Raw genomic sequence first — 25,808 nt, forward strand, 5'->3', positions numbered from 1 at the left:
GTCACAGCATACAAATAATGCATAATATCACAGCATAAAAACAATACAAAAAGGTGCATTAAAATTAAAAGTTTTCAGGGGGTGCATCTCCAAAGGTGAAATGCCGTATGTGTGATTGACTTGTCCACGTGTATTTGCTTCTAGTCAATCTAGCCCATTCTGTGTCCCATACTCCTCTTACTAGAGATCTCTGAGAAACTTTATTGCATCAAAAATCACCCACTTGGTCTCAATATAAACTTCTCACTCTTCTCTCTTGAGCAGCAAAGCAAATGATAGCCCATGCTTGGAAAAAAACACATCCCATTCTCAGAATTTTTAGCCCTTGTAGATAACTTTATGACCAATGTGCAGCTTGCAAGTGTCCTGAATTATTCAAGATGGGGCTCCTAGATCACATATGCTCAGCCACATTTGTCAGGCACCAGTCTTTACTTTGGCTAATTACATAACATAGCGCATCGTGTCAGTATCAACTGCTGGTTCTTATTTTCTCATTTTCCTTGTGCCCCCCGCCCCCATCCCTCATCCACCTTACCTCTCCCCTTCCTTTTTTTAGTTCTTGTTTTTATACTATTGCACATTAAATGCCAATGCTTTCTTTTTGTTTGCGTAAACAAGATTTATGTAAATTACTGAAGTTATTTGAAAGATTTTATACTTAGTTATATTAGTCCTCAGCATAAATGAGTACACCCCAACAAATTTGTCAGAAAACCTTCAGAATCAATATTTTCTATGGGCTACCATACTACAAAATACTCCCACAAATGTGGGCCATTGATTGCAAACAAGATTTGTTTGCAATCAATGTCAAAATGACATCAATTCTACATCAATGTCAAAATGACACTACTTTGCATATACTATGTCTTATGTCACGGCTTTTAACCACTTCAGGATTCGGAAAACCCTGAAGTGGTTAAAAGAGTTGACATGCTCATTCTTCGGAAAGCTGGCTGCTCTCTATACTTGAAAGAATAGAGTAAGAGACACAAGAGGCAAAGGCACTTCATCAGATCACAGATATCAAGGTATCATTTGATTGAATTTTCTATGACCTACATGCCCATACAGTGGGCTCAAAAGGGTTGATCCTACTGACAGATCCCCTTTAACAGAAAATGAAAACTAGAAAAAAATTATATAGCAAAAGGGATAACAGGGAGTTATGTAGCAAAATTTTTATCCAGAGATGTAATTCAACAGTGATACTTTGTAGCACATGTTAAAATAGTCCAATTAAACATATATTGCAAATGTGATCCACAGATGCATACTTTGTTCTAAAGGTTTATTTAGGCGAAATGCCCACAATGCAGAAATGCTGCTGATTTTTTCCTCTTCTCCCTGGCAGGAAAAATGCATGCGGATTTTAAATGCGTTTTTCATGCCAGGTAGAAGCGTTTGTCAAGTGTTTTTGCATGCATTTCTGCATGCGGGTTATCAAGCGCTTTTCCAAGCGATTTTAGCATCACTTGGAAAAGTGCTTGACAACTTGGTCACACTATATAAATCCATGCAACTGGCATATATAGTGTGACCAAGTAATAGTTTAAAAAAAAGAATAAGAATGGTACAAAATAAAAAATAAAGATTATACTTACCTTCTGATGTCCCCAGACCAGACGGAGCGGAGAAAATACCGGGGGATATCGTAAGGTAAGTATAATCTTTATTTTTTATTTTAAATTCTTTTTTTACAGTTTCTATGATACCTGGGTCTGGAGGAGAGTCTCCTCTTCTCCAGACCCGGGTACCATCTGCACATAGAATTGTATAATAGCCGTGTGTACAAATGTGCTGACACGGATAATATGAGTTTCAATGCAAGTCAATGGCGGTAAATACGCTGCGTGTCCGCAAAATTAATGGACATGCTGCGTATTTTTCCGCAGTGATAATCCGCAGCGGAAATTTCCGCAGCATGTGCACAGCACATGCGGATTATCATTGGGGACCATGGGGCACGTATTAGCATGCGTTTTTTAAGCGTTTTCGCTGCGGAAATTCCGTGGCAAAAACTCTTGAAAAACGCATAGTGGGCACACAGCCTTAGTTAAACAAAGTTTGTTGCAATTTTCATTGTCAAACAAAACGAAGTCTGAAGGCAAAAGAAAAGTTAATTGAATAATGGCATAGAAGCCATTAACTTAAATACTTATGAAGCGTTAGGCCAGGAGCTCATAGACTCATACAGACCAGGCAACGCTTCAGAATTATTCCATCCTCACGCTGTAAGCAAGAATGAGAGTCTCTAGGAGGCTGATGTGGTGACCAGATGATTAGAACAGTGAACCCATTACAATGGTCAGAAACGTGTACAAAAATAATTATTTGTAATGTCAGAAAAAAAAATAGATAACCCAAAAAATGATATTTCTTTCATGTTTTGTTTTTGTTTCTGGATATTTTTTGTGTGTTCAAACAGAAATGCTAAGTAAGATATTTTGTTTCTATACAAGAAAAAAAAACACTATTGAATCTTTTAAACTTCCTTTTAACTTATTTATTGCACAGATAGTGGTTAATGTGAAAGCACAAACATACAGTACAGACCAAAAGTTTGGACACACCTTCTCATTTAAAGATTTTTCGGTATTTTCTTGACTATGAAAATTGTACATTCACACTAAAGGCATCAAAACTATGAATTAACACATGTGGAATTATATACTTAACAAAAAAGTGTGAAACAACTGAAAATATATCTTATATTCTAGGTTCTTCAAAATAGCCACCTTTTGCGTTGATGACTGCTTTGCACACTCTTGGCGTTCTCTTGATGAGCTTCAAGAGGTAGTCACCGGAAATGGTCTTCCAACAATCTTGAAGGAGTTCCCAGAGATGCTTAGCACTTGTTGGCCCTTTTGCCTTCACTCTGCGGTCCAGCTCATCCCAAACCATCTCGATTGGGTTCAGGTCTGGTGACTGTGGAGGCCAGGTCATCTGGCGTAGCACCCCATCACTCTCCTTCTTGGTCAAATAGCCCTTACACAGCCTGGAGATGTGTTTGGGGTCATTGTCTTCTGCACAACACAACTGATGGTCCCAACCCCATTTATAAGGCAAGAAATCCCACTTATTAAACCTGACGGGGCTCACCTGTGAAGTGAAAACCATTTCCGGTGACTACCTCTTGAAGCTCATCAAGAGAATGCCAAGAGTGTGCAAAGCAGTCATCAAAGCAAAAGGTGGCTACTTTGAAGAACCTAGAATATAAGACATATTTTCAGTTGTATCACACTTTTTTGTTAAGTATATAATTCCACATGTGTTAATTCATAGTTTTGATGCCTTCAGTGTGAATGTACAATTTTCAAAGTCATGAAAATACAGAAAAATCTTTAAATGAGAAGGTGTGTCCAAACTTTTGGTCTGTACTGTATACTGTTTTCTTTACTGATCACTTGAGCTAATTGCAGAGTATATGTGTAACTAACATCCATCGCTGAAAGGGGAACAATAAGGTTTAATCTTAAAGCTACTTGCTTAAGACTGCGTTCACCCACAGAGGTCATGCCGTGGCATTTAACTGCAGCAGCCCCGTGCCACACAGGTCTTTCCACTATTTCCAAACATAATCACTTGAAGGCAATCTGTCACGTCCCATAATGCTATTAACCTGCAGATAGGGGGTTAATCTGCAGGTTAATAGCGTTCCAAAGCTGTGCAACTGTGGCGCTGAAAGCCCAGCTACTGGGAGAAAATTAACTTTATTCCTCCCGGCAGCCTCAGCTTTTAGTCATAGAGGTTTGGCCGCATAGCTTCTGTCACCGCTGAATGATGACTGAAGCCGTGCTTCTATGACTGAAAGCCAGAGGCTGCCAAGAGAAATAAAGATAATTTCAGTGTGACTGCTGCTTGTGAATACAGCCTTAATAAGATATTTAAAGCCATAGGAAAAATATATACGACCTAGTTAAAAATATGAATATTACAACCCCTGGCAAAAATTATAGAATCACCGGGCTTGGAGGATGTTCATTCAGTTGTTTAATGTTGTTGAAAAAAAGCAGATCACAGACATGGCACAAAGCTAAAGTCATTTCAAATGGCAACTTTAGGGCTTTAAGAAACACTAAATGAAATCAAGATAAAAATTGAATGTTGTACTCAGTAAGGGGTAATTTTTTTCAGACCAAGCAGAGGGAAAAAATTATGGAATCACTCAATTCTGAGGAAAAATTTATGGAATCATGAAAAAACAAACGCACAAAAGAACACTCCAATAAATCACTAGTATTTTGTTGCACCACCTCCGGCTTTAATAAAAGCTTGCAGTCTCTGAGGCATGGACTTACTGAGTGACAAACAGTACTCTTCATCAATCTGGCTCCAACTTTCTCTGATTGCTGTTGCCAGATCAGCTTTGCAGGTTGGAGCCTTGTCATGGACCATTTTCTTCAACTTCCACCAAAGATTTTCAGTTGGATTGAGATCTGGACTATTTGCAGGCCATGACGTTGACATTATGTGTCTTCTTTCAAGGAATGTTTTCACAGTTTTTGCTCTATGGCAGGATGCATTATCATCTTGAAAAATGATGTCATCATCCCCAAACATCCTTTCAATTGATGGAATAAGAAAACAGTCCAAAATATCAATGTAAACTTGGGCATTTATTGAAGATGTAATGACAGCCATCTCCCCAGTGCCTTTACCTGACATGCAGCCCCATATCATCAATGACTGTGGAAATTTGCATGTTCTCTTCATGCAGTCATCTTTATAAATCTCATTGGAACGGCACCAAACAAAAGTTCCAGCATCATCATCTTGCCCAATGCAGATTCGCGATTCATCACTGAATAAGACTTTTATCCAGTCATCCACAGTCCACGATTGCTTTTCCTTAGCCCATTGTTACCTTGTTTTTTTATGTTTAGGTGTTAATGATGGCTTTTGTTTAGCTTTTCTGTATGTAAATCCCATTTCCTTTAGACGGTTTCTTACAGCTCAGTCACAGACATTGACTCCAGTTTCCTCCCATTCGTTCCTCATTTGTTTTGTTGTGCATTTCCTGTTTTGGAGACATATTGCTTTAAGTTTACGGTCTTGAGGCTTTGATGTCTTCCTTGGTCTACCAGTATGTTTGCCTTTAACAACCTTCCCATGTTGTTTGTATTTGGTCAAGATTTTAGACACAGCTGACTGAACAACCAACATCTTTTGCAACATTGCGTGATGATTTACCTTCTTTTAAGAGTTTGATAATCCTCTTTGTTTCAATTGTCATCTCTGGTGTTGGAGCCATGATTCATGTCAGTCCACTTGGTGCAACAGCTCTCCAAGGTGTGATCACTCCTTTTTAGATGCAGACTAACGAGCAGATCTAATTTGATGCAGGTGTTAGTTTTGGAAATGAAAATTTACAGGGTGATTCCATATTTTTTTCCTCAGAATTGAGTGATTCCATAATTTTTTGCCTCTGCTTGGTCTGAAAAAAATTACCCTTACTGAGTACCACATTTTTTATCTTGATTTCTTTTAGTGTTTCTTAAAGCCCTAAAGTTGCCATTTGAAATGACTTTAGTTTTGTGCCATGTGTGTGATCTGCTTTTTTTCAACAACATTAAACAACTGAATGAACATCCTAAGAGCCCGGTGATTCCATAATTTTTGCCAGGGGTTGTAGTAGTGGGTGATTCTGACTAGTCTGATGTTGTGTCTATGATTCTAGACTTACAAATGTCCAGATCACTGCTATAAAAGGAGAAAACAGTCCTGAGAATGGCTCTTGCTTTGATCACCCTCACTATTAGGCCACGTGCACACGTTGAGTATGTGGTCAGTATTTTACATTAGTATTTGTAAGCCAAAACCAGGAGTGGGTGATAAATACAGAAGTGGTGACGTGTTTCTATTATACTTTTCCTCTGATTTTTCCACTCCTGGTTTTGGCTTACAAATACTGATGTAAAAAACTCACCAAATACTGAATGTGTGAACGTGGCCTTAACTTTAAATTCTGGGAATGCACTTTTATCACCTATCCACGGCACTGGATATAACCTGCTGATTACTGAGTAGTGCAATGAAATGGGATGCCAGCGCCCAGGGCATGACAAATATTTTGCACTCCCTAACTCCTGAACTATTATCACTCCTTGAGTCCATTCCACAAGTCCAGAGTTGAACCACATATCCCCAAAGCACATGTATTTTAAGAAAATACTGTAATTTGCCCTCTGATTCTCTAGTTGCTTTCTGCTTTTTCCTAAAATTCAGTGTATATTTTTTAAAATAAAGTTATACATTGTTAGAATTTCTTTAACCATTTATTTTTTCATTACATTTTTTTATAACTATTTTATTAAACTAGCTCTATCCCTAATCCTAAACCTAGCCTTAACCCCAGGACTAGCATTATACCTAGTTAGTGAAAAAAAAAGTAAAAACGTAAAAGCAGCTCTTAGTGATGAATGAAGACAGCATTAAATTATGTGTGGTGCATATGATTCAATACTGTTTTCATTCATTACCTGCTAAGATTGTCCTCTCAGTCACTGCCTATGTAGAGCACAGCCGAAGAGATGAGTTTGTCATTGACTACTGCGCTCTGCACAGGTAGAGACTGAGATGACAAAGCTCATTTCATTTTATTGAAAGCTTTGTGATCACAGACGCTGCCTATGCAGAGCGCAGCAGCTGAAGGCAAACCCATCTTGAATGTTGCACTCTATAGTATCACTGCACTGCTCTAAGTGGTGGCGCTTGCCGATCATTTGACTGTGGGGTAGGGAAATTACAACATTTTGCGCACCTACAGACTTTGGTGCCCGGGGCAACTGCCACTGTGCTATGCTACTGTAACTGAGGGTCCCGAGAACGATGCTCTGGATCCCAAAAGCCGTAATCTGCCGAGCCTTGTCTTCAATGGAACAGAGTAGCGTATGTTCAACTTCTACTCCATTTGTATTCCTTGGGACCTCTAGAAATAGGCAAGTGCTGTACTTGGCTTTCTCAGTCCTAAAGATGGAGCAATAGTCAAAGATTGGACTCTGCAGTGCCAGCCTGGTTGCAATGTTGCAGTGCCCCATTCTTCAGCTCTATGGGGCCCCCAAAGGTCCTAGGGATAGGGAATAAATTAGTATTCAGGGATTAACTTTCTAATACCTCCAAGTAACTGCTGCCTTTTATTGCAGTGCTTTATGTCTTTTACCTAAACAAATGATTTGTAGTTTATATGCTGATCTAGACTTTTGTCATATTAACACTCATGTTGTTTCCATGACCACATTGCACAATAGATAAAATCTGAGGCATTTCCACCAACACAAAGCTGACAACATAGAATATATTTTGCATGTAATCTATCAGATCATGGAGGTTTGCAGTCGTTCACTTGACCCATCTCATACACAGACCTATTACCCTTATGTGCAACATATATATCAGAGTACTCAGAACACGAGGTGGGAAAAACGTAGACACTATTTTCTCAGGCACCGGGGGTATTACCAGTCTGACTCATGTGGAGCCTAACAAAAATCACACCATGTTGTGGTTTCCATACTAATAATACATGCCTTGTTATTCAGGCCTGTGCTTAGTACATGCCTTGCCTTGCCCACAGACCACATTGTTATTTTTGCTCAGTTTGTACCAGTCTGCTTACACAATCCCTCTGATATGTTTTAATTTGCAGTTTAGGCATGAAATTGTAATATTTTGGGGAAGTAAAAATTATGCAAAAACAGGAGGCCCCATCCCATTTGCAGACTTACCAGTCAGCTCCTTGGGTATGTAGACCTTTGGGCAGTGGACACCTTTGTCTACTCTACTATTAACCATGACCATGATCACCATGACCCCCATCCCTAGTGAGCCCAGACCGTTGCCCAGGTTTGCCCCAATCCATTAGCGATCTCTTGTACTGCCACGATCACAGATTCCAAAACACTTTTAGACCCCATAAGGTCCATATGGTGTATCTGTTTGGGGCGAACCAAACTAAGTAACTACAGAGAAACAAGTTACATCCAAATATTTTGTAGCACATAGTGTAGAGTGCCTCAGGGGGGACATATCATTGGTGCAGCCGCATAGGGGTCCAAGAGGTAAGGGGGCCCCTTAATGACAGGAGCATTTTCCGTTTTTGCTTTTTTGTTTTTTGCTCCCCTTTTTCCCAGAGCCATAACTTTTGTATTTTTGGGTCAATATGGCCGTGTGAGGGCTTATTTTTTGTGGGACAAGTTGTACTTTTGAACGACATCACTGGTTTTACCATATCGTGTACTGGAAAAAGGGAAAAAATTGCGGTGCGGTGAAATTGCAAAGAAAGTGCAATACCACATTTGTTTTTTGGGATTTTTTTTTTTACCACGTTCACTGAATGCTAAACCTGTCCTGCCAATATTATTCTCCAGGTCATTACGAGTTCGTAGATACCAAACATGTATAGGTTCTTTTTTATTTAAGTGGTGAAATAAAAATCGAAATTTTGCTATAAAAAAAAGTTGCTATTTTCCGAGACCTGTAGCGCCTCCATTTTTCGGGATCTGGGGCCGGGTGAGGGCTTATTTTTTTAGTGCCTAGCTGATGTTTTTATTGATACCATTTGGGGGTAGATCCGATGTTTTGATCGCCTGTTATTGCATTTTATTGCAATGTTGCGGTGACCAAAAAAACGTAATTCTGGCGTTTAGAATTTTTTTCTCGTTATTCCGTTTACCGAATGGATTAATTCTTTTTTATATTGATAGATTGGGCGATTCTGAATGCGGCGATACCAAATATGTGTATGTGTTTTTTTTTTTATTGTTTTATTTTGAATGGGGCGAAAGGGGGGTGATTGAAACTTTTATATTTTTTAATTTTTTTTATATTTTTAAAAACATTTTTTGTACACTTTCTGCTTTCTTCAATAGTCTCCATAGGAGACTAGAAGCAGCACTTATGTGATCATTTCTGTTACACAGAGGCGATGAGCAGATCGCCTCTGTGTAGCAGAAATTCTCACTTGCTATGAGCGCTGATGACTGGGCGGCGCTCATAGCAATCTAGACATGACAACAACAGGGGTCTGCTGTAGACCCCGGGTTGCCATGTCAACCCATCCATGATCCGCGATCACTTGATGGGGTCACTGATGGGCGGAGTCAGTGACGCGCTTCCCAGAAGCGCGAGTCAAATGCCGCTGTCAGAGATTGATTGTGGCATTTAACTGGGTAACAGCAGCGGGTGAATCGCAATTCCACCCGCAGCTGTTGCAGGCACATGTCAGCTGTATAAATCAGCTGACATGTGCCCGGTTCAGTTTGGGCTCAGCGCCGGAGCCAGCGCTGAACCGGGGGGTACCGATATGGTGCGTACTATTACATACCACGTCATAAAGGGGTTAAACTTCCAAAGCAGCAAGGAGCTGCTATCATAGCATAACTATAGGACTGCAAAGGGCCCATATACTGTTTTTGCACAGGGGCCCTCTTCTGTCTTTGTCCACCAGTGGAGTGCCTTACATGTGTCGAGAAGGGATTAAATTCGTCATACCCTTCCAGAGATATAGCCCTTTTTATTGATTGCTAATTTTTAAAATCTTTTCCAAAGGGGCGTGGCTCACAGGGTTATTATACAGAATAGCCAAAAGACACGCCCACGGAAAAAAAATCCTGTGAGCCCATGCCCCTTTGGTAAAGACTATGAAAAATAGCAGTAACTTAAAAGACCCGTATCTTGGAAGCCATGTGGTGGATTTAAAAAGAAAAAAAACACAATACTAGGAGCAGCAAGAATACAATAGGAGCAAGAACTGACTACTTTTGAATTGGTTACAGGTCCTCTTTAACAAACCAACTAATGATGTGGTCTATACATGCTGCTTCAACATGTAATTCATCTAAGGGTATGTGCACACAGCGCCTTTAATCTGACGGCAGACCTAACGGAGTTTTCATTCACAAGGTTGCTTCAGGAAAAAGCTTTATTTCCTGAAGCGACTCCTGTGGCAGTTTTGCGGTCATTCGCCGCTGGCGTCTCATTCCTACATTTTCCTACAAAGAGCTTCCAAACAAAGACGTCCAAAGAATGAACATGTTACTGCTTTTAATAGCTTCATGGTTTTCATGGTTAAGAGAAGTAACAAAAGACTGAACATGTGCACAGCAATATTGTTTTGACATTGCTGTGCATTATGCTCATTATTTGCAAGTTTCTGCGGCTCTTTTTCAGGAAGATACCGGATGGAATCTGTCTAAAAAAGACACTGTGTGCACATACCATAACTGGAAACAATAAAACCCATACATAGGGTCCTATATACAGGTACATGAAATTGTAAAGCAAGCCAGCAGGAGAACCACCATTCCCATCATCATCATCATTCAGTACTTCAGTGCAGAGTTGCAGATAATCTTCACTACACCTGAGGCAAAAATTTGTATAACTGCTTACGCTCTACATTTTAATACCATGACTAAGGCCATGTTCAGAAAAACATATGCAATCCATTCTTCATTCAGAAAAAAATTGATGATTTTGTCATCCGTATGTTCGTTTTTTACAGCTGTATAACATCATTATGGCATCCAAGAACAATTTAATAAACAAAAGGCCAAATCCAGTTTCCGATGTTAACAATGGAAATGTATCTGTGGAAAACACTTGCCCTATGGATGGTGACCCGTATGTGATCTGCTTTTTACGCACCCATTGACTTATAAACGGCGAGTCTGATCCCAAATACACATCAAAGTAACATATGCTGCGATTATTTACACGCAGACCATCAGTCCGTGTGTAAAATCACTCAAACTACTACTCATTAGGGTGCACACGTTGAGTATTTGATTGCAGAAATTTCTGCAACGTTTCTGCATCTCTTGGCAGGAAAACGCAGCCTCAAAAATGTGCCGCATTTTTGCCTGCGTTTTTTGAGTGCATTCAATGGGTTAAAAACGCAGGCAAAAATTCACAGAGAATTGACATGCTGCGATTTATTTTCTGCACCAAATCTGCAAGTCAAAAATACTCAACGTGTGCATGACACTTCAGGTTTGTCGTTTACTTTGCTAGTATCAGGTTTTGCTTCACATTTTGTCACAAATCCTCGCAGAAAAAACACAACAAAATCGCACCAAATCTGCAACGTGTGCACCCAGCCATTGTCCTTCAGCTGTCTGTATTCTGTCCTCTTTGCACACATATGTTTGTCTGAATAAGCTCTAAGGCTGGGGTCACATGACACATTAAAAAATTGTTCAGTTGGATCAAGAAAAGTGGGACGATTTTTTTCTCACTTGTCTCCCGTGTACAATTTGTTTTTTTACTCATCAGCTATTATGATTTACAGGACCATTAACAGTTTTACATGTTACAGAATTGTAATGTATCCATAAAAATCGGATGCTTTACTGTGGCTCCATATGGCATCCATAATTTTCCTCACACCCATAGACTTAAATGGGTGAGTCTCATCCGATTTTCGGCCAAAAATCGCATATGCCGCCATTTTGTTTTCACATGCAGATCCAGTTAGTGAAAAAAATCGTTCATCTGCACATTCAATAACATTGATCCAAGTGTTTTTTTAACAGATAGCACTTGGACCAAAAATACAGTCGTGTGCACGAGCCCTTAGGCAGATTGACACGTTGGTAACCTATAGCATCAGGTCACAGGCCTTGTCTGCCCCTACACACTATTATCCTGATTCAATGGCTGCAGTCCAAACCATCTTAGGCTATGTGCACATGATGAGTATTAGATGAGTGGTTGATGTTGCAGATTTTCTGCAACATTTTTACACCAATTTTACACTTGCGTGTTTTTTTAGTGCTTTTTTTAAAAGCATTTTAATCTCATTTTTGACACTGCATGTTTTGTCTCTTATTGGAATGTCATGTTTTAAATAAAGCTGCTTTGTTTTTGATACTTCCTGATATTTGGCTTTGACAAAACTTTATTGATACAGTCATGTGTGGATTATATATGTTTTTTACTTGCAGATTTTCCGTATCTAATGCAAGTCTATGGAGAAAATCTGCACAGAAAACTTGAAATAGAAATTGGCATGTTGCAGATTTCCAACAAGGTTTTTTTGGGTAAGGACAACCTTTACCCTATTAGGGCTAATAAACAACATACAGTAGATACTACTGAAAAAAGGGATCCTATGTCTCTTTAAGGCCTCATTCAGACTTTCATGATTTTTCATGTACGTAAAACACATTCGTCTGGATGATGTTGTTCATCAGTGTTTGGTCAGGGTTTCATTATTGGGTTTCACTGATGAAATAATAAAAAAACTGTAAAACTTATCCTATTCATTGTTAGTCATGAACAGCGCACAGGCTGCACACTAATGCCTCTCATGTGCTGTCCGTGATTCTCATGGACCTACAGTCTTGGGTAATTTTGATTTGTGTCTAAAATCAAAACCGAACATGTTCTTGTGAACATTCCCACAAACTATAATGGGTACATGTTCTAAGCAGAAAAAAGCAAATACAATATTTACATGACTCACGGACGTCTAAATGAGACTTAAAGGGAATCTGTCAGCAGGTTTTTGCTACCTCATCTGCGAGCAGCATAATGTAGGTAAGGAGAAGCTGAATCCAATGATGTATCACTTAGATTACTGGGTGCAGTTGTTCTCACACAAACAGAGCTTTTACATTTAGAATGAAGCAGAGCTGAGAAATCTAACCCTGCCCACACCACCACTGATCCCGCCCACACCAGGCTCTGTATACACAATGTCCATAGAATGTGAGGTGCTTATCACAGGGGGAGGGGGCGTTGCCAGACTAGTCCAGCAATGTTAATCTCTTAGTGATAAATCCTTCACCATTAGTAAACAGCAGCAGGCACTGTGACAAGTGACACATCCCTGAATTCTGTGTTTCAGCCTCTATCTCCTGCTGTCTTCAGATTACATACCAAAAGCCTGCTGTCAGATTCCCTTTAAGGGTATGTACACACGACATGTTTTAAACTCAGGCTAACCCATCGAGTTTTTCAAGCCAAAGGCTCTTCAGGAAATCTTCGGCAGTGTTTTTCCTGAAGCGTTTCTGAGCATCTCTACGGTTATTTTCTGCGGTAGCTTGGCCATGGACATCTTTTTTTTTGCTTGCATGAATAAAACAATGTGTGGCTTCAAGCGGAATGCGAATGAAGAACGGTCAGGTCACTTTTAACTGCTTTGTGGGTTTGAAAATCTAAAGCGGTTGAAAAAAAGGTCAAAAGACTGAACATATGTAGAGCAAGTCGTTTTTACTTTGCAATGGACAATTTTTTGCGTGCATGAAAAATCATGGACGTCTGAATGAGGCCTAAGACTGATATCACATATGCAGTTTTTGTGGCAGCTTTTTTAGCCAAACACGATTGGATATAAAAAAAAAAAGACTATTATCAGTCTTTCCTCTGTATCAGGGGTGGAGAAGCTTTTTTTATGCAAAGGGTCATTTGGATATTTATAACACAGGCGGTGAGAATAACAGGGCTAGCAACCCAAGCACTGCGGCCCACTGGAAATATCTCCAAGGGTTGGACCAAATGACATTTGCAGCCCATGGGCTGGAGGTCCCCACCCCTGCTCTTTATATGTTTCTTTTGGAATCCATTTGTGGGTTTGGCTCAAAAATAGCACAAGAAAGTGCAGCAGATCCTGTAACCTTACATTTTTTTGGTTTGTTTAAAACAACAAAAAGATCGACATGCAAACTGCACAAGCAAGCGTTTAGTTTTTTTGGGCAGTTTTTGTTATAATTTATGTTCACAAAATTTACAAATAAACTCAAACTGAAATGTAATTTGCATTGACATTATATATTTTCCTTTTGATTTTCAGAAAACTTCTGCAATATACCCAATAAAAATGCCATAAGAAAACCCTTATTTATCCAGCCCAGATGTGCCATTTTTACTTTTTTCTACTCGGAACAATTGGACGGTGACGTATCTGGCCACCCCATTGCTCAGCTATCATTAACTCCATTGGCGGCTCCTCGTAAAAATTGATCGGAGCTGAATAGCAGAGCGCCGTTCAATATGTCGCGGCCACTGCTGAGATCTGCACATTAGCTCCTATTCTTTTAAATGAGGGAAATCAAAATAGAAAATTCTGAATATTTTGCTGATGGATAAGTAGGACAGAAAAAGGGACTTTTAATTCCCACTTCCCTTTTAATCACTTGTCAGAATACAAGGTAGCCTATAAACTGATTTATAATTGAAGATTCTTAAAGGAAAAGATCACTCCATGTTTCGTGTTATAGTTTATAAACTATGTTACAGTTTATATTATTAAAATATATATTATTAGATTTCGCATACAATATGTAGAAAAAGTAAAGACAGTCTATTTTTCAGTCACTTAAGATCCAGATACCCATTTAAATAAATCTGCAGTTTCCAGAGCAGTAATTATTTTTTCCATTTTGTGCAATGCTTTCGGTAAGACTAATAGATGTATGAAATACCCTTACCTTTATTTCGAAGTCCCATCTGACATCTGATCTTAGAAATATATTGAGTTCATTTTAAATAAATATCTTTTGGAAATGTTTCTAACTTACATACAGAGTGATTAACGGTGTAACCAAAATGTGGTATGTGAAGTCTTCCTCTTTCTGATTTCCTCTGCTGGTACTTGAGGTTGATGTGGGAGTGATGCAATAACTTCTGCGTATCAGAAAGCGCCCTACAACCTACGTGTTGTAAAGTGTAGCAAGCAAAATATCTTCAGCCTTAGAGGAAATAAAGAAAAAAAAATGTAGCAGCAGTTCGCCTAACATTATCTTCTTCCTGCAGTTTTGTTTCAAATTGCAATCTAATGCATACTCGTAACTGTAGTCATAGCTGTAGCCATGGGGCTCAGAAGCTGGGAGGCCCAAGCAGGTGCAGGAACAGGGCAAATAATTCAAAGGGCTCCTGCAAAAAGTCAGTGAAACTTGGTCCAAAGTAATTGAGATCTATCAGTCTGGAAAAGTTTATAAAGCTATTTGTAAAGCTTTAGGACTCCAGCGAATCACAGTGAGAGCCATTATCCACAAATGGCGAAAACATGGAACAGTGGTGAATCTTCCCAGGAGTGGCCGGCCAACCAAAATTACCCCAAGAGCGCAGCGATGACTCATCCAAGAGGTCACAAAAGACCTCACAACACCATTCCAAGAACTGCAGACCTCACTTGCCTCTGTTAAGGTCTGTGTTCATGACTCCACCATAAGAAAGAGACTGTGCAAAAATGGCATGCATAGCAGACTTCCAAGACGAAAACCACTGCTGAGCAAAAAGAACATAAAGGCTCATCTCAGTTTTGCCAGAAAACATGTTGATGATTGCCAAGACTTTTGGGAGAATACTCTATGGACTGACTAGACAAAAGTTTAACTTTTTTTGAAGGTGTATGTCCATTACCTTTGGCGTAGAAGTAACACAGCATTTCAGAAAATAAAAATCATACCAACAGTAAAATATGGTGGTGGCAGTGTGATGATCTGGGACGGTTTTGCTTCTTCAGGACTTGGAAGACTTGCTGTGGTAAATGGAACAATGAATTTTGCTGTCTACTAAAAAATCCTGAAGGAGAACGTCCGGCCATCTGTTCGTGACCTCAAACTGAAGCGCTTTGGTTATGCAGCAGGACAATGATCCAAAACACACCAGCAAGTCCACCTCTGAATGGCTTAAGAAAAACAAAATTAAGACTTTGGAGTGCCCTAGTCAAAGTCCTGACCTTAATCCATTGAGATGCTGTGGCATGACCTTAAAAAGGTGGTTCATGCACAGAAATACTCCAATGTGGCTGAATTACAACAATTTTGCAAAGATGAGTGGCCAAAATTCCTCCAGAGCGTTGTAAAAGACTCATTGCCAGTTATCGCAAATACTTTATTGCAGTTGTTGCTGCTAAGGAGGGCCCAACCAGTTATTAGGTTTAGGGGGCAATCACTATTTCACACACGGTCCCGTAGGTTTGAATTTCTTTTTCCCTTAATAATAAAGACCTTCATTTAATGGGAACCTGTCATGTCCTAGCTGCCCTCTACTCTGCTCCCATAGTGTTGTTAGTGATGCAATGTGCATCACTAACAAGCTTTTTTCATTACAATTGGTGCAGCTGTAATGAATTTAGAACCTTTAATATACTTAGATCCTACCTGCTCATTCAGTCATAGGGGTGTGATTCTCATATTCAGTCATGGGTGGCGCCGCATTCATTCACTGCTGGCGCAGCCCATGTATTTGAATATTGCTCCCGGCAACCGCTGATATTGTGGGGCGCATGTGCATTTGTACATGTCCGGCCGCCTGCGCAGTGAGGCTGTGTGATTACCAGCTTCACTGCGCACGCACGGGGAACAGAGCATCATAGCACGTGCGCAGTGAAGCTAACAACACTATGTAGGCAGTGTAGAGGGTAGCTAGGACGTGACAGGTTCCCTTTAAAAACATAATTTTGTGTTTTCTTGTGTTATCTTTGTCTAATATTTAAAGGGGTTTTGCCACAAACAAAAGTTCATTTTTAATCAATAGATCTTTGAATAATAATAATTTCCACAATTGGATGTGTTTAAATAAAATGTTCCTGTGCTGAGATAATCTTATAAATGTGCCCCTGCTGTGTACTGTGTAATGGCTGTGTCTGTCTGTACAGGAACATGGACTGATCATACCACATCTCCTGGGCAGGGTAGGAAGCAAAAGATTATACAGACATTACAGCACGGGATCACAGCTGATTTTTTCTTTGAAGTAAAACATTGTTTAAAAACAGGCAGGCTAATGTTTTACCTCACAAAAAGAATCAGCTGTGAATCCCGTGCTGTAATGTCTGTATACTCTCTTGCTTCCTCCCCTGCCCAGGAGCTGTGGTATGATCAGACCATGTTCCTGCACGGTCAGACACAGCCATTACACAGTACACAGCAGGGGCACATTTATAAGATTATCTCAGCACAGGAACATTTTATTTAAACACATCCAATTGTGGAACTTATTATTATCCCAAGATCTATTAATTAAAGTCAACTTTCGTTTGTGGGAAAACCCCTTTAAATTTGTTTTGTGATCTGAAAAATTTAAGTGTGACAGACATGCAAAAGAATAATAAATCAGGAAGGGGGCAAACATGTTTTCACTCCATTGTACATGATGTAAGGAGCTGTGGTTTACTTCACTTCTGGGTGACTTGAGACCTGGTAACAGTTGAGCATGAGGATATCTCAGTGTGCACATATCCTAAGCCTACCTTGCAGATACTACCTGCTTAACCTATCTTGTGTGGTACACTTCTGTATTAATGGCCCCCCGTCCTGGCCCCACCCAGTAATAATGTCCCCTGTTCAGGGTCCTTTTATGTAATAATGTCCCCATCCTCTTCTCCAACACATTTAACCTCTTCCTGTCAGGTGATTTTTAATTTTTTGTGTTTTCATTTTTTCCTCCTCTTCTTTCAAGAGCTATAACTTTTTTATTGTTCCATGCACATAGCCATATGAGGGCTTGTTTTTTGCGGGAAGAGTAGTACTTTTGAATGATACAATTTTCATTTTATCATGCAATGCCCTGGAAAGCAGGAAAAAAATTCTAATTGCGACAAAGTAGAGAAAAAAATCGTACTTCTGTAATTGCTTTTTGTTTTTTATTCACCATGTTCACTACACAGTAAAACTGAAACATCAATATAATTCTCCAGGTGAGTACAGAATACAGATGCCAAATATGTATAGTTTATTTTTTTTATTTAAGTGGTGAAAAAAATTCGGAAATTTGTAAAAAAAAAAAATCTCTTGTGTTGCAATTTTCCGAGAACCGTAACGTTTTAATTTTTTAGTCTTTGGGCCGAGTAAGGGCTTATTTTTTGCGTCCTGAGTTGACGATTGTACTGATACCATTTTGGGATAGATAAAATGTTTTGATTGCCTCTTATTACATTTTACTACATTGTTGTGGCGGCCGAAAACCATAATTCTGGCATTTTGATTTTTTCTCCTCATTGTGCCATTTACCTACCAGGTTAATTGATTTTGTATTTTAACCGCTTCCCGACCACCCACTGTATATAAACGTCAGCGCTGCCTGGGCTCTGTGCAGTGCCGACGTTTATTAACGTCGGTGGTCCCACAGCGCTCAGGACCCTCAGGGTCCTGCAGTCGCTGTGCTTGCAGTTTAGATCAGTAGCAGTGACAGGGGACATCATCGGAACCTGATTGGATCAGGTCCCAATGATTTTAACCCTTTGCTATCTTCTAGATGCCGCGATCCATAGCGATCGCGGCATTTAGGAGATAGTGATAGGAGAGGGGGTCGTCTACTCATCTTTTCGACGGCCCCAGTGATAGGACCAGACTTTGTCATGGCAGCAGGAGGTCACATGATGACTTCCTGGTCTGCCATGCACGGTGTCCTGCTAGGCTCAGCCAGCAGCTGAGTCTAGCAGGAGATCTACCAGTGTAAAACTGTCAGCTCTCATGCAATACAATACATGTCTATTGCATTGCATGAGACCAGTAATCAGAAAAATAAAAATTGAAGCCCCATACAGGGACTAAGTAAAAAAAAGTCTAAAAATGTTTTCAAACTGTTAAAAAAATCACAAAATAAAAAAAATATAAAAAAAATATTAAACCAATAAATCAGTATATTTATGCAAAAACAAAAAAAAGTACACAAATTTGGTATCGCCAAGTCCGCAACAACCCGATCCATAAAACTGTCACACTAATTAACCCCTTTTGTGCACACCGTAAAAAAACAAAAAAGGAGCAAAAAGCTATGCTTTTCATTATACTGCCAAACAAAAAGTGGAAAAAAATGTGATCAAAATGCCAAATGGAAATAAAAATAGTATCGCTAAAAACGTCATCTTGCTGCGCAAAAAAAAGCCGCCATGCTGCTCCATCAGCCAAAAAATAAAAAAGTTATAACTTTCAGAATGAAGCAGAAACAATTCTTTTTTCTATAAAATAGTTTTCATTGTGTAAAAGCGCCAAAACATAAAAAAACTATATAAGTGTGGTATCGCTGTAAATGTACTGACCCGAAGTATAAAGCTGCCTTATCAATTTTACCACACGCAGAACGGTATTAAAAAAAAACTAAAAAAAAAATCCTGAATTTCTGTTTTTTGTTCATTCTACCTCCCAAAAAACGGAATAGAAAGTGATCAAAAAAGTCACATACCCAAAAATGGTACCATTAAAAACGTCAACTCGTCCCGCAAAAAACAAGCCCTTACATGACTCTGTCAGCCGAAATATGGAAAAATTATAGCTCTCAAAATATGGCGATGCAAAAACTAGATTTTGCAAAACAAAGCGTCTTTTAGTGTATGACAGCTGTCAATCATAAAAACTCGATATGAATCTGGCATCGCTGTAATCGCACCGACCCTAAAAATAAAGTCATCTAATCACTTATACCGCACAAGGAATGGCGTAAAAAAAAATTAATAAAACCAATTGTTCACCTGCTGCTAATTTGTTCTTTCTGCTTCCCAAAGATCGCAGTAAGGCTCTGCTCACATTTATCCTGCGCTCTGCACTGAGCACTTACACCGGGGTTTCCGTGTAAATCTCTGAAATACGTGATTCAGATGGAACCCCCGGCGGAATATTCCCTGTAATGAGGCAGATATAGGCACTGTGCATGCCGTCTGGCCTGTGATCCCAAAGTGTCAGTTTTTTAGGCGTGCATAAAAGTGCGGCTGGGCAGAGTTTAGTGCACCTCTGAAAAAAGGACACCGCTAAACAGAGGCCAGATGGAGTCCAGAGTAACTCGGCTGCCTCATTATAGTGAATGGATCCTGCAGGGGTTTCATCTGAATTACATCACTTGAAGATTTAGATGGCAACCCCAATATCAGTGCTCAGCCTAGAGCGCCGAATAAACGTTATGTAAAATGTTCCCAATAAAAGCTTCAACTCAATCCACAAAAAAAGCTAGTCCCCACTCAGGTCCGTCATCTGTTAATGAAAATATAAGGGACTTCCAAGTTACTGGTAGCACAAAGGCTCTGGAAAAGCGAAATGGCCCTTGTCCCCCAAAAGAAATCCAGAAAATTCTGTGCTCCCAAATCCAAATGCTCACCTCCCTTCTGAGCCCCACAATGTGCCTAAACTACATGTAGGGTCCACATGTTTGGCATTCCTGTAGCGATGAGAGCCCGCCTAAATTACAGGTGCATGTCTCCAGAAGCACGAGCTGGGCACAACGTACTGGTCTATAGAACTTACCGGTCACTTCAACGGCAGTTTGAAATTTTCACTCAGCAACATCCACTGCTGCTGGTTTCTGGAAAACACCCATGAATTCAAAATCGTCACTACACCTGTAGATAAATTCCCAAAGGGGTATAATTTCCAAAATGGGGTCACTTGAGGGGGGATTCTGCTCTTCTAGCACTTAGGGGATCTGTATATGGAGTCCGCAAACTATTCTACAATAATTTGTTCTCCGAGAGTCAAATAGTGCTCCATCCCTCCCAGGTCTTGCCGTATGGCTAAGCGGTACTGTACAGTCACCTATGGGGTATTGCCACGTTTAGAAGAAATTGTGTGACACATTTCGGCACCATTTTTATCCATTCCCCTGTGTGAAAATGTAAAATCTGAGGTTAAAACAATTTTTTTGTGGTAAAAATAAATATTTTTTTTTCACTGCCAATGGTATCAATTTCTGTGAGTCACATGTGGTGTCAATAAGATAACTGCACCCCTAGATGAATTCATTGAGAGGTGTAGTTTGTAAAATGGGGTCACTTATGGGGGGGTTCTCCTGTTCTGGGACCTCAGGGAGTCTCCCAGTGGGTCTTGTTACCTGCAAACCACAACAGTAAAATCTGCCCTATAATATGGCGCTCCTTCCCATATGAGCTTTGCATTGTGCCTGAAAAGTAGTTTTTGACCACTTATGGGGTATTGATGTACTTAAGAGAAGTTGTGTAACATTTTCTCTTATTATCCCTTTTGAAAACTACAAACTTGGGGACAAAGCAACATTTTAGTGGAAAAAAATAGTAATATTTCATTTACTCAGCCGAATGTTATACAAGTTTGTGTATCGCCTGAGGGTTAAAAAAATACTCACTACTCCCCTAGATGAATTCTTTAACAGGTGTAGTTTACAAAATGGGGTCACTTGTAGGGGTTTCTGCTGTTTCGGCATGTCAGCGACTCTTCAAATGTGACATGGTGTCTGCAACCTATCCCAGCCAACTAGCACTTCTTTCTCTTCCAAGCCCTGCCGTGCGCCAAAGCAGTAGTTTTCCACCACATATGAGGTATCAGCGTACTCAGGAGAAATTGCATAACAGTTTTTGGGGTCCATTTTCTACTCTTACCCTTGTGAAAATAAAAAATTTGGGGCTAAAACATCATTTTGTGGAAAAAGTTAGTTTTTTTATTTTTACGACTATACGTTATAAACTTCTGTGAAGCATATCAGGGTTCAGGGTGCTCACCACTCATCTAGATAAGTTCCCTGAGGGGTCTAGTTTCCAAACTGGTGTCCTTGTGTGGGGTTTCCACTATTTAGGCACATCAGGGGCTCTCTAAATGTGACATGGTGTCAGCTAATTATTCAAGCAAATTTTACATGCAAAAAGTCAAAAGGCGCTCCTTCCCTTCCGAACCCTGCCGTGTGCCCCAACAATGGTTTTTCCCCACATATGGGGTATCAGCGTGCTCAGGAGAAATTGCACAACATATTTTGTAGTCCATTTTTTCCTGTTACCCTTGCAAAAATAAAAAAAATTGGGTCTAAAGTAACATTTTTGTGAAAAAAAGTTAAATGTTCATTTTTTTCCTCCACATTCCAAAAATTCCTGTGAAAGCACCTGAAGGGTTAATAAACTTCTTGAATGTGGTTTTGAGCACCTTGAGGGGTGAAGTTTTTACAATGGTGTCACTTTTGGGTATTTTCTGTCAGAAAGGCACCTCAAAGTCACTTCAAATGTGATGTGGTCCCTAAAAAAATGGTTTTGTAAATTTTGTTGGAAAAATTAGAAATCAAGGGTCAACTTTTAATCCTTATAACTTCCTAATAAAAGAAAAAAAATTTTTGGTTCCAAAATTGTGCTGATGTAAAGTAGACATGCGGGAAATGTTATTTATTAACTATTTTGTGGGACATATCTCTCTGATTTAAGGGCATGAAAATTCAAAGTTTGAAAATTATGAAATTTTCAACATTTTTGCCAAATTTCAGATTTCTTCACGAAGTAATGCAAGTCATATTGAAAATTTTTTACCACTATCATGAAGTACAATATGTCACGAAAAAACAGAATCAGTGGGATCCGCTGAAGCGTTCCAGAGTTCTTACCTCATAAAGTGACAGTGGTCAGAATTGAAAATATTGGCCTGGTCACGAAGGCGAAAACAGGCTCTGGCGCGAAAGGGTTAATAGATCGGACTTTTATGTACACAGCGATACCAAATATGAGCTTTTTTTTCTTTATTTTTAATGGGGGAAAAGTTGGGTGATTTAAACTTACATTTTTTCATATTTTTAAAAATATTTTATTTTTACTTTCTACTGTATTTGTTAGTTCCCGTAGGGGAGTTGAACCAGCGATCCTCTGATCGCTTGTACTATACACTGCTATACAATAGTATTGCTATGTATAGCAAAAATCACAGTCTCCTATGAATTCCATCTACAGGCTGACTTTCACATAAGTACAGTCATGACAGACATGGGGTCTTCAGCAGATGCTCCACCATCATGACAAACCAATGGCACCTCTCGATCATGTCACAGGTGCGCCAATGGGCATATAGAATGACGCCCCCCCTGCCTGTGTGCTGTAAATGCCGATGTCAGAGATTGACAGTAGCAATTAAAAGGTTAACAGTCGCAGGTGGAGCTCCACTCTAACCATTGCAGTTAGAAGCAGATGATGGCTGAATAACACAACCATCATCTGCCAGGAAAGATGCAGCCTTGGCTTGCAAAAAAAAATAAACTATTCTTCTTACCTTTTCTCCTTACCCCCTGCGGCAAGCAGTGCCCTCTTCTTCCTACATAGCCAGAATAGGGGGGTGCATGGAGGTGACGTCATACACCGCCCACAATGGGCACACCGATGTCAGCTGCTGGCTTATGATAGGACGGCGGCCGCTATAGCTATTGCGGCGCAGGGAGCTAGTGGATCTCTACACCACAATACATTTCATGCTTATTAATTCCATACTTTGATTGCAGAAATCCACTTTACAGTTTGAGAAATCCAGTGTTGAAATTATATGCAAATGAGCTGCAAGTGCTTTGGGAGAGAACGTGCACTTAGAGCTCTCCTGCCTCTCTCTGTTTCCTGCCTGCCTCCTGTGTTTGACTGATAGGTCACTCTTGATTCAGTGATCAACTTACTGAGATCTTTTTCCAGCACAGCCAGCGCCTGGGTTTAGATGCATCATGAGGGCCTTATAACTGGAGGGATGGACATATTTGTAATATAGAGCTTCATGATCCCAAAAACACTGTTTGATAGTACCAGAAAAGTGAATGAGATGTCTGAAATCTAATGGAAAAGCAGCTTATTTTCTCCTTGCAGATTTGAAGCAGTTTCATCTCTGCAACGTCTATTCTTTCAGCATTTTTGCAGCGTTTTTCACCCATTCTAAAGAAAGGGAAAAAATCTCTTAAAAATTGCAGCAATATCAAGATGATTTTCCTGCCAAGAGACACGTTTTTGGTGCAGAAATGTCTGCAGCAAATATTTATCGTGTGCTCATACCCGCGCCATTTCATTCTCATTAAACATTGCAGACTATGCACTGTTATCTTTACTAGATACTGACTTCAACAATTATCTTTGACAGGAGAAAGGTGCATTCACACCGGCCAACTGCAGCCGTTGAAATGGCTTTCCACCGCTTTGCCATGTACCTGTAAGTATGGGATTTCCACAGTTGCAGTTACTTGCTGAATAGATTCTCGTCATCTTTTCTCAATGTTCTGCTGAATAAAGCACATGACAATCTAGTCAAAATGACCACAATTTAGTGCAAATCGCATTCCTGCAGTGACATGATATCCACTCCATCCGACAAGCAGAGACGAATCTTGACATTGTACACACTGCACACTGTCAGTTATTCTGTACGCTGTACTGCTCGCTGAAAGTTTCCTTTGGGGTGAAAAAGCCCTTTAACGGTTGTAACTAGTGTTGAGCATTCCGATACTGTAATATCGGGTATCGGCCGATATTCGCGGTATCGGAATTCCGATACTTAATTCCGATACTTTTACAATATCGGATACCGGAATCGGAAGTTCCCATAATGCCTGCGCTCTGCAGTGTCTGTGAAGGATGACAAGTTGGATGGCAGCGCGATCCAGCCTGTCATCAGAATGCCATCCCAGCGGGGGAGAATTCTCCTGATTGTTTAAAAGCCGGCGGGCGGTATAAAGCCGCCGGCTTTTAAACAATCACACAGCCCCATACTGCTTCCCCGCAGCCTCCCACCCCGATCCTCCGCTCCCCTCGCCACCTCCCATCCCGATCGTAAGTTAGGACCGGGCGGGGAGCGCAGCTCCAAGGAGCGGGGAGTGAAGGACCCGGGCGGGGAAGCCGGCAGTGAAAAGACTTCACCGCCGGCTTTCCCGTTCTGTGCTGCGCTTTCCCGCCAGTTATTTCAAATGAACAGCTGAGGTATCAGGTGATGCCGATCAGCTGTTCATTTGAAGTCGCCGCGTTGCCCTCAGAGGGTTCATGTGAGTTCATGCTTGACTGCATGAACTCACATGAACTTTCCCACGGTCGCACAGGTCAGCCTCACCTCCCAGACCCGTCATGATTAGTGTGTGTGCGGGGTGTGTGTGCGGGGTGTGTGCGCGATGTTTGTGCGGGTGTGCGCGGTGTCTGTGCGATGTGTGCGGGTGTGTGCGGTGTGTGTGCGTGCAGGCAGACATAGGCCGATGTGACACTACTACTCCCATCGGCCTATGTCTGTCCCCCGTCCACTCCTGCCAGCAGGATCAGCTCGATGGGAGCAGTAGTTCCCATCAGACTGATCCTGCTATTTAAATTGCCCTACTGTGTCCCCAATAAATGTTAAATACATGTCATTGGTGGCCAGTGGTTACCTAAAAGAAATTAGTTCATACATTACCTGTCCCCGCCGATCGCCACCTAAAATAAAGTAAAAAATAAAAAACTACACCTATACTTACCAAGACACCTAATTCCCCGAAGCCATCGATCTCCTGTAATAAAATATAAAATAATAAACCACAACCTTATCCTTACCCCTCCGTAGTAGTCCACGAGTGTCCCACGAAGATCTCCAGTTCAGAGCAGCCACATAGAATGTGACCGCTCTGAACCGCTGCCGCCGCTAGAATGACGGGGCCGTAAGGGTTCACCGGAGTTCAGGCAGCGCTGCTCCGGTTAGCTCCTTTACGGCCCTGCTGTATCGTGAGAAATTCCCACGGTACAGCAGTGCCGTAAAGGAGGTCTCCGGAGCTGCGCTGCCTGAATGTACTCCGGTGACCTCAGTCAGTGGCTCCCGCTGCCGGGAGCGGACGTGTTCCCGGCAGCGTGAGCTTACAGCAGCCATGCACAGCTGTCACCATCTCCAGATGTGACAGCTGTGCATGGGAGATCAGCGCAGGAACGTGGACAGGTAACTATTATTTTTAGTACACTAAGAATTAAATAAAATTGTGTGTTTTATTTCAAATAAATTATTTTTTTCTGGGTGTAGTGTGTTTTTTCTTTTTAACACTTTGTAGGTTAGTAATGGGGGTGTCTTATAGACGCCCATCATTACTAACCTGGGCTTCATGGCAGCTGGCGCTGACATGAACCCCACCACTATTACCCCCTGCCACCGCACCAGGGCAGCGTG

General features: G+C 40.6%; 1 protein-coding gene across 4 annotated transcripts in view; it reads right to left on the minus strand.

Annotated features, from left to right (window-relative positions):
- Nucleotides 1–25,808, minus strand: part of ITGB2 (integrin subunit beta 2) — a 170,399-nt gene that overhangs the window by 95,442 nt on the left and 49,149 nt on the right. Inside the window, exon 1 of one of the 4 annotated variants that reach the window (XM_073646553.1) lies at nt 14,526–14,611. The exons of 2 other annotated variants lie outside the window; for them this stretch is intronic. The gene's annotated coding sequence lies outside the window, so the exon portion shown is untranslated. Of the gene's footprint in view, nt 1–14,435; nt 14,612–25,808 lie in introns of those variants that run through there. One more of the 4 variants, XM_073646551.1, reaches the window with a different exon arrangement.

This window comes from Phyllobates terribilis, unplaced genomic scaffold (genome assembly GCF_046119375.1).
Source record: "Phyllobates terribilis strain yellow unplaced genomic scaffold, ASM4611937v1 Scaffold_9__5_contigs__length_417890890, whole genome shotgun sequence".
In the NCBI taxonomy this organism is placed as follows: domain Eukaryota; kingdom Metazoa; phylum Chordata; class Amphibia; order Anura; family Dendrobatidae; genus Phyllobates; species Phyllobates terribilis.